Source organism: Sapajus apella, unplaced genomic scaffold (genome assembly GCF_009761245.1).
Source record: "Sapajus apella isolate SASKATOON/1434 unplaced genomic scaffold, GSC_monkey_1.0 scaffold3, whole genome shotgun sequence".
Lineage (NCBI taxonomy): Eukaryota > Metazoa > Chordata > Mammalia > Primates > Cebidae > Sapajus > Sapajus apella.
Genome location: NW_022436943.1, coordinates 66,833,184 through 66,841,419, shown reverse-complemented (window position 1 = coordinate 66,841,419; position 8,236 = coordinate 66,833,184).

Here is an 8,236-nt window from a genome sequence, read left to right as displayed (position 1 = left end):
TTTTGAGACCAGGTCTTGCTCTGTTGCCCAGGCTGCTGTGCAGTGGCGCCATCTCAGCTCACTGGAACCTCTGACTCCCGGGCTCAAGTAATTCTCCTGCCTCAGCCTCCTGAGTAGCTCGGATTACAGACTTGAGCCACCAGACCTGGTTAATTTTTGTATGTTTACTAGAGACCGGATTTCACCATGTTGGCCAGGCTGGTCTTGAACTCCTGACCTCAGGTGATCTGCCCACCTCAGCCTCCCAAAGTGCTGAGATTACAGGCGAGAGCCACTATGCCTGGCCTACTCTGTTTTTTTTTTTTTTTTTTTTTAAAAACAAACAACAAGAAGAAGAAGATAGAATTATGGAGCTCTATGGATGTGGAGTTGCCCTGCTAGTCCTGGATGGCTTCCATTGAACTCTGTTTTTGTGAAAGAGACAAATGTCCAGCTTAAGCTACTATTGTTTGGACTTTTTTCTTTTTGAGATGAAATCTTGCTCTGTTGCCCAGGCTGGCATGCAGTGGTGCATTCTTGGCTCACTGGAACCTCTGCCTCCTGGGTTCAAGCAATTCTTCTGCCTCAGTCTCCTGAGTACCTGGGATTACAGGGAGTACCACCGCAACCAGCTAATTTTGTATTTTTAGTAGAGACAGGGTTTTTCCATGTTGGTCAGGCTGGTCTTGAACTCCCGACCCCAGGTGATCTGCCCACCTCGTGCTTCCAAAGTTTGAGACCAGCCTGGTCAACATGGTGAAACCCCGTCTCTACTAAAAATACAAAAAAGTTAGCAGGGCATGGTGGTGTGTGCTTGTAATCCCAGCTGCTCAGGAGGCTGAGGCAGGAGAATCCCTTGAACGTGAAGGTTGTGGTGAGCCGAAATCGCGCCACTGTACTCCAGCCCGGGCAACTCTGTCTCAAAAAAAAAAAAAAAAAAAAAAGGTCCACCCTGTCACTTGAACTAATTCAATCTGCATGCAATGGCCCTATTTCCAAAGGTTGTTATATCCTGAGATACTGTGGATTAGGACTTCAACACATCTTTATTTGGTGGTGGGGCATTTCATCCCATACCAGGCACCTACACAATTTTGCCTGCTGAGTCTCTGGGCATCCTGCTGACATGGCTCACCTTCCTCCATTCTCCTTGTGGATTCCTTCACTCCCATTCTCTGTAGACAGTCTCCTCAGGCCTCTGCTTGCCACCCGGTCCTGAAGCCAGTACCACTGATTTTAGATATTTGGTACAACAGCACCCCACTTCCAGCTGCCAACTTCTGTTTCAGTCACCTATTGCTGTGTAAAATGTAGATACTAGTAGCAACTTTTTTTTGAGATGGAGTCTTGCTCTGTCGTCCAGGCTGGATGACAATCTTGGCTCATTGCAACCTCCGCCTCCCAGGTTCAAGCGATTCTCCTGCCTCGGCCGCCCCAGTAGCTGGGATTACAGGCATGTGCCACCAAGCCTGGCTTTTTTTTTTTTTTTTTTTGAGACAGTCTCACTCTGTGGCCAAGCAGGAGTACAGTGGCATGATCTCGGCTCACTGCAACCTCTGCCTCCTGGGTTCAAGCAGTTCTTTGCCTTAGCCTCCCAAGAAGCTGGGATTACAGGTACCCACCACCACATTCAGCTAATTTTTTTGTATTTTTCGTGGAGACGGGGTTTCACCATCTTGGCTAGGCTGGTCTTGAACTCCTGACCTCATGATCCACCTGCCTTGGCCTCCAAAAGTGCTGGAATTACAAGTGCGAGCCACGGTGCCCGGCCCCAATTTTTGTATTTTTTAGTAGGGACGGGGTTTCGCCACGTTGGCCAGGCTGCCTTAGAACGCCTGGCCTCAGGTGATCCACCTGCCTGGGCCTCCCACAGTGCTGGGATTACAGGCGTGAGCCACTGCACCCAGCCAGTAGCAACTTACTATTTCTCTGATCGTGCAAGCTGACTGGCTCTGCGGGGCAGTTCTACCCTATGCTTTATAGCTGGGGTCACTTGTGTGATTGCATTTGGTTGGGAGGTTGGCTGGGGCTGGACCTTCTGCGGCACCTGTCCAACAGAAACTCTCTGTGTGGCCTGTCCTGAGCAGCCCAGTCTGAGTTCCTCACCTGAGCTCCTCCCAGCCGGCTGTGGCTGCAGGCATCCCAAAGCAAGGGCGTGCTCTGGAGTCATCCCACGGTGTGTGTAGTCACAGACTTGGCTCAGATTAGTCTTGCTAATGCCCACAGCCAGACCAAGTCAGTATCGGAAGGGGATCCACAAGGGCTAAGCTCGGAGAGGAAGGATTCCTGGGGCTCTATGGGAGCAGCGGCCACAGGCAGAGAGACGTGTTGAGGCTGAAGACTGGAGGCTCTACTGAGTTTGAGGTGTTGGGGTGAGAGCACCAGGGCAGAGGAGCTGAGGCTGGGAGAGGGCAAGAAGATGATGGGGTGCCTGGCATGGAGCCTTGAACACCCCCAGGATGAAGAGGCACAAGGAGAACCCCGGAGGGCTTGGCCAGGGCGAGGAGTAGAAATGGCTGTTGCAGAGGCTGGGCTACGTGCACTGTTCCCAGGTACTTTTCAGTCAACAGGAGAGTCTGGGGAGGACAGCCAGGCCCAAAGCCTTCAAGGAACCTGGGTAGGGGAGCGCAGGGGCTAGGGGTGGAAGTGGAGACAGGAGTGTGAACTTGGCTGGAGGATCACATTCCGTTGGAGGGGGCAGAATGAAGCTCTGGGAAAGGACTCTGAGCCTGAGTTTGGGGCTTTTGGATGTTTAAAGGACTGCTCTCAGGATGGACATCTGTGGAGGGAGTGCGAGGAGGTCAGATGGGGTGGAGGGAGGAGTGATGGTCACCCAAGAGCAACCACCTTTGCTGGCCGCCAAAAGGCCTGAGCCCATGGCCCATCAAGGTTGTCCTGCCTCAGGCAGGAATGTCTGGGCCTTTGCAGTCCTGGCTATCAGTGAAGCCACACCATGGGGAGATGCAGGAAGGTGAGGGCTTGGAGGCTTACGCTGCATCAGGAATTAGGAGGTTGCCAGGCGGTTGACACCGGGCTTTCACTGTGCAGGTGGATCAGGGCCCAATGGCCACTTCCAGAGCCCCCCCATATCACCCTGCTAGGAAAGAAGTGAGCCCAGCTGCCAGGAGTGCTGAGGTGGGGCCCGGCTGCCCTCTGGTGGAAGCCCTCTCCTCCCCGCTCCTCCTGAGCCGCCTTCTCCACCTCGGCCTCTTCCTCCCCCACCTCTTTCCTCCCCCACTCCTCTCTCTGCCTCCTCCCAGGCCTCACTCTCAGGTTCCTCCAGCCTCTCCTCAATGTCTCCTTCAAAATTTTTCACCTGCCCCAAAGGACCATCCTGTAGGGCATGGAAGTATCCTGTGTCTCTGTAGGTGAGTAGGTTGCAAGATAATATATGTTTTTAAAGCTGATGGAATCTACATTTAAGGGATTTTACCATATGAAAATTGTATCTCCAGCCGGGTGCAGTGGCACGTGCCCGTAGTTCCAGCTACTTGGGAGGCTGAGGTGCGAGGATCGCTTGAGCCCAGGAGTTCTGGGCTGTAGTGTGCTATGCCAGTTGGGTGTCTGCACTAAGTTTGGCATCAATATGGTGACCTCCCGGGAGCGGGGGACCACCAGGTTGCCTAAGGAGGGGTGAACTGGCCCAGGTCGGACACCTGTGCCGATCAGTAGTGGGATCATGCCTGTGAATAGCCATTGCACTCCAGCCTGGGCAATACAGCAAGACCCCGTTTCTTAAAAAAAAAATTAAGTAGCCGGGCTTAAGTGACCCCTGCCAGAAGTGGAAGGTCTCAGCAGGTCAGGCAGTTGGACCGCTCGGAAGGGGGTGGGATCTGGGCCACTTCAGGGCTGCTGGCCCCTCTGCTATGTAGTCCCGGAGACACAGGAGACTGAGGGGTCACCCTGCTGAAAGCAAGAAGGAGGCGGGGTCCAATCGTGTCTCCAGGCACCCCCAGCTCAAGCTGGGCTGGCCCTGAGCAGGAGGTGGAGGCCCAGCTCTGCAGCTCCTTAGCTGCCCTCCACACCCCCACTCACGTCTTTATCAAGAGAAAAATGACTACGGGGTTTTTTTTTGTTTTGTTTTTGTTTTTGAGATGGAGTCTTGCTCTGTCGCCCAGGCTGGAGTGCAGGAGTGCGATCTCGGCTCACTGCAACCTCTGCCTCCCCATTCAAATGATTCTTCTGCTCCCAAGTTGCTGAGATTACAGGCACCTGCCACCACAATCGACTATTTTTTTTTTTTTTCAGATGAAGCCTTGCTCTGTCGCCCAGGCTGGAGTGCAGTGGCTCAGTCTCAGCTCACTGGAACCTCTGCCTCCCAGGTTCAAGTGATTCTCCTGCCTCAGTCTCCTGAATATCTGAGATTATAGGCACCTGCCAGTATGCCTGACAAATTTTTGTATCTTTAGTAGAGACGGGGTTTCACCATGTTGGCCAGGCTGGTCTCCTATTCCTGACCTTGCTGTCTGCCCACCTCGGCCTCCCAAAGCACTGGGATTACAGGCATGAGCCACCATGCCCGGCCAATTTTTGTATTTTTAGTAGAGATGGAGTTTCACCATGCTGGCCAGGCTGGTCTCCAAGTCCTGACTTCAGGTGATCTGCCCACCTCGGCTCCCCAAACTTCTGGGATTACCAAGGCGTGAGCCACCAAACCCTGCCAAAAATGGTGTTCTGTGATGCAATGTCTGGGATTTGCTTCAAAATGATGAGGGAGTCGGGGAGGAGGCAGGATGCCCATGGCTGGTCTTTAGTGAAGGTGCTTGTTGGACATGAGGTGAACCCAAATCACCTGGCTCTTTGCACATCTGTGCATATTTGATATTTTCTGTAATAAACAAGAAAAAACCCCTAAAATTTGCATTTTGTCATTTAATTTGGATGTCTCTGATTCCATTTTTTTTTTTTTTTTTAGAATGCCCAGGGTGGGGTGCAACGGTACAGTCTCAGCTCACTGGAAACTCCGCCTCCCAGGTTCAAGTGATTCTTACATCTCAGCCTCCTGAGTAGCTGGGTTTAGAGGCATTTGCCAGCACGCCCAGCTAATTTTTGTATTTTTAGTAGAGACAGGTTTCCCCATGTTGGCCAGGCTGGTCTTGAACTCCTGACCTCAGGTGATCCCCCGGCCTCAGCCTCCCAACGTGCTGGGATGACAGGGAGCCACCTCACCCAGCCAGCGTGTCTTCGATTCCTAGCAGGTCTCTTATTTCTTCTGTAGTCAGTTACCTGCTAACCCCTTTGAGGTCTCAGCATCTTTGTTGTGTAACAAGTTCATTTGTGCCAGTTATTTGTTTTGACAGTCAGAATGCTAGCCTGTTGTTAACATCTTCTGGCACTGAGAGTTGCCCTTGCTCTCTGCTTCTGTTTTCCACATGCACATTTACAGTTGTGTTGTGGGGCAACCTTGCTCTTGTGGCTCCTTCCAAGCTCCTGCCTCAGCAGGGACCAAGTCTGCCCTTGGGCTTGTCTGGGCCCTCATCCCCATGCCTCCCCCAACCCCATCAGAACCATTTTGGAATACAGTCCCCCCCCCATCCTGAAACCCTCTCCTGGGCTCTGTCCCCAGAGACCCCGCGACCTCACTGCTGAGGGCCCTCCTTCCATGCTGTCCCTCCCCACAGCCCTCTCTGAGGGCTGCTTTCTCTCTCCCTCAACCACTCCTGTGCTCCTGGCTGAGGCCTGCAGACCCCAATTCCCTCCTCTCCCTGAGCATCCTAGCTGGAGCCTGCGTCATCGGCCACTAACCACCCAGCAGCCCTCACTGTGGCTTCACGCCTGCCCATCGTGCCCAAATTCCTGGTGGCTTAATGTTCTTGTGAATAAACCTCTGCAGACTGCCTGTCCTTTCTGAGCCTTGACCTCTTCTCCAAGTCAGTGTCCTCGGCCAGGCACGGTGGCTCACGCCTGTCATCCCAGCACTTTGGGAGGCTGAGGCAGGCAGATCACCTGAGGTCAGGAGTTCAAGAGCAGCCTGACCAATACGGAGAAACTTCGTCTCTACTAAAAGCACAAAATTAGCTGGGCGTGGTAGTGCATACCTGTAATTCCAGCTACTTGGGAGGCTGAGACAGGAGAATCGCTTGAACCTGGGAGGTGGAGGTTGGGGTGAGCCGAGATCTTGCCATTGCACTCCAGCCTGGGCAACAAGAGCACAACTCTGTCCCAAAAACAAAAAAAAAAAACACACACACAAAAACCAAGTCAATGTTCTCATCTTCTGCCCCAACTGTGCTCCAGTAACTGTATCCCATACCTGTCACCTCCATTCAACACCCCATTCTCTGCCCATCACTTGTCCAGCAGGATGAACCCTCGAGTCTGGGCTGTCCACTGGTTTACTGGGTTGGAGTCTCAATAGGGCAGGGATGGGTGAGAGTGTGACTGCAGACTCGAGGGTGGGCACACCAGGGGCTCTGGCTTTGCTGAGGGTGGGGTGCTGGGGACACAAGAGTGGGAACCCCTGACCCTTACGATTGACCTTTCTACAATACAGGGCCTAGGAGGGCAGGGAGAGGTGCAGCCAGCAGCAGAGGGCACAGAGGATTTGCAGCCAACACTGCACCCACTAAAAGGGACAAGGGGCAGAACTGGGGCTTGCATCAGGGTGGCAGGAAGAGGCTCCCCGGCTGGGGCTCTGCAGAGTGGCGAGGGGGACTGGGACTTTGACGGGCTGGGGGCCAAGTCAGCCTGTGCCCTGACCATCCCCTCTCCTGCAACAAAGCCTCCCAAGGCCCCAAGGCCCCAGCTCTCAGTAAGAGACTGGAGAGGCCTCCCATGCAGGAGTGCTGACACTTTTCCAAAGTGTGAGAATTGTTCACTGTCCTCCTCCAGCCTCTACTAGCTGGGGCCTGGGACTGGGGCGCCACATCGATCTGCTGATGTTGGGGGTGAGGAGGAAGGGGGGGGTCAGGATGCTGAGGCAGGGGGCGGGGCAAGGAGGCCAAGTAATTGTGCCCGGGTCGCATGTGCGCTCCGCACCCGGGTAGGTGCAGACTGATGGCCAAGGCCTGGACCCAGCTGTCCCTCCCCTCCAGGGGTCCCGGGGGGGAGCTGCAGGCTCCACCCGAGCGGGAGCAAGGGCCGCCCCAGTGGTCCCCTCGGGAGCACCTAGCCGAGGGACACATGTGTCCCACTCTGCCTCTTTTGTCAAGGGGGCTGGGAGCAAGGGGGTGAGGAGGTTGATAGAGAGGGGCAGGTATGTGCACAGAGGCAGGAGAGGAAGGGGCTGAGAGGGTGGATGGAGGGACAGGGAAACGGGTGACTGTAGGGCGACAGGAATGGCGCAGGGAGAAAGGATGAGGTGGGAGGGAGGGACAAAGGAGAGAGACGGGGGTAGGAGGACGGAGCAGAGGAACGGAGGAATGAGGAAGGGGACAGGGAGGCAAGCATAGTAGGACGAGAGAAGGCGGCCGCGGATGGAGTTGTAAGGGCAGAGTCGAGGGCGGGGACAGGGTCCGGCAGGAGGCTGCGAGCGCCGGGCGATGAGGGCTTCGCGCCTGGCACGTCCCGCCGGCGCCCCGAGGGTCTGCCGGGTAATTAGGCCTCGGTCCAGATGGCCCCCCAGTCCCGCAATCAAAATGTTAATTGGCCCCGCGCCTCCGGCTGAGCCTCGGCCCGGCCCCCCTGGGAGGGAGCCTGGACCCGCGCAGTGCGGCCGAGGGGGATCCCGCCCCCGCCCCCACCGCGAGCCTCGCCGGCTGCTGCTCCGCGATAAGGGGGCGGCCGCGCCCCGCCCCCACCCCTCGGGAGCGCCTGCCACGCAAGATGAATGTCCCGCCGCTGCCCGGGCCGGGGCGGCTGGCACAAAGCGGGTCCGTGGTCTCCGCCGCACCCCCGAGCGGGCGAGCGAGGTCACACCCACCCGGGATCCGCGCGGGGCCGGGCGGACGGGGCGGGGCGCTGAGCTCAACCGCTGCGGCGCGTCCCCGCAGGCCGCCTTCCCCACGGCCCGCCCCGCGCGCTCCCCGCTGCTGTCCCCGGGCCCGCCCCGCGCAAGGTCACCGCGCGCCGCAACCAGCGCGCGCCAGCACCGCACGCGCCCCCGGCACAGCCGCGCCCGGACGCTCCCTGGGGCCGCCCCCGCGACCTTGGGCCCCAGCGACAGCGGAGCGCGTGGGAGCGCGCTTGGAGGACGTAGACCTGGACCACCGGGCGGGGCGGGTGAGGGGACAATGGCGGCGCCGGGCCCTAATTGGGGACATTTGCACCCGCGCGCGGCCATTGTGCGGCCCGGAGCCCCGGAGCCCCCGCGCCCGGC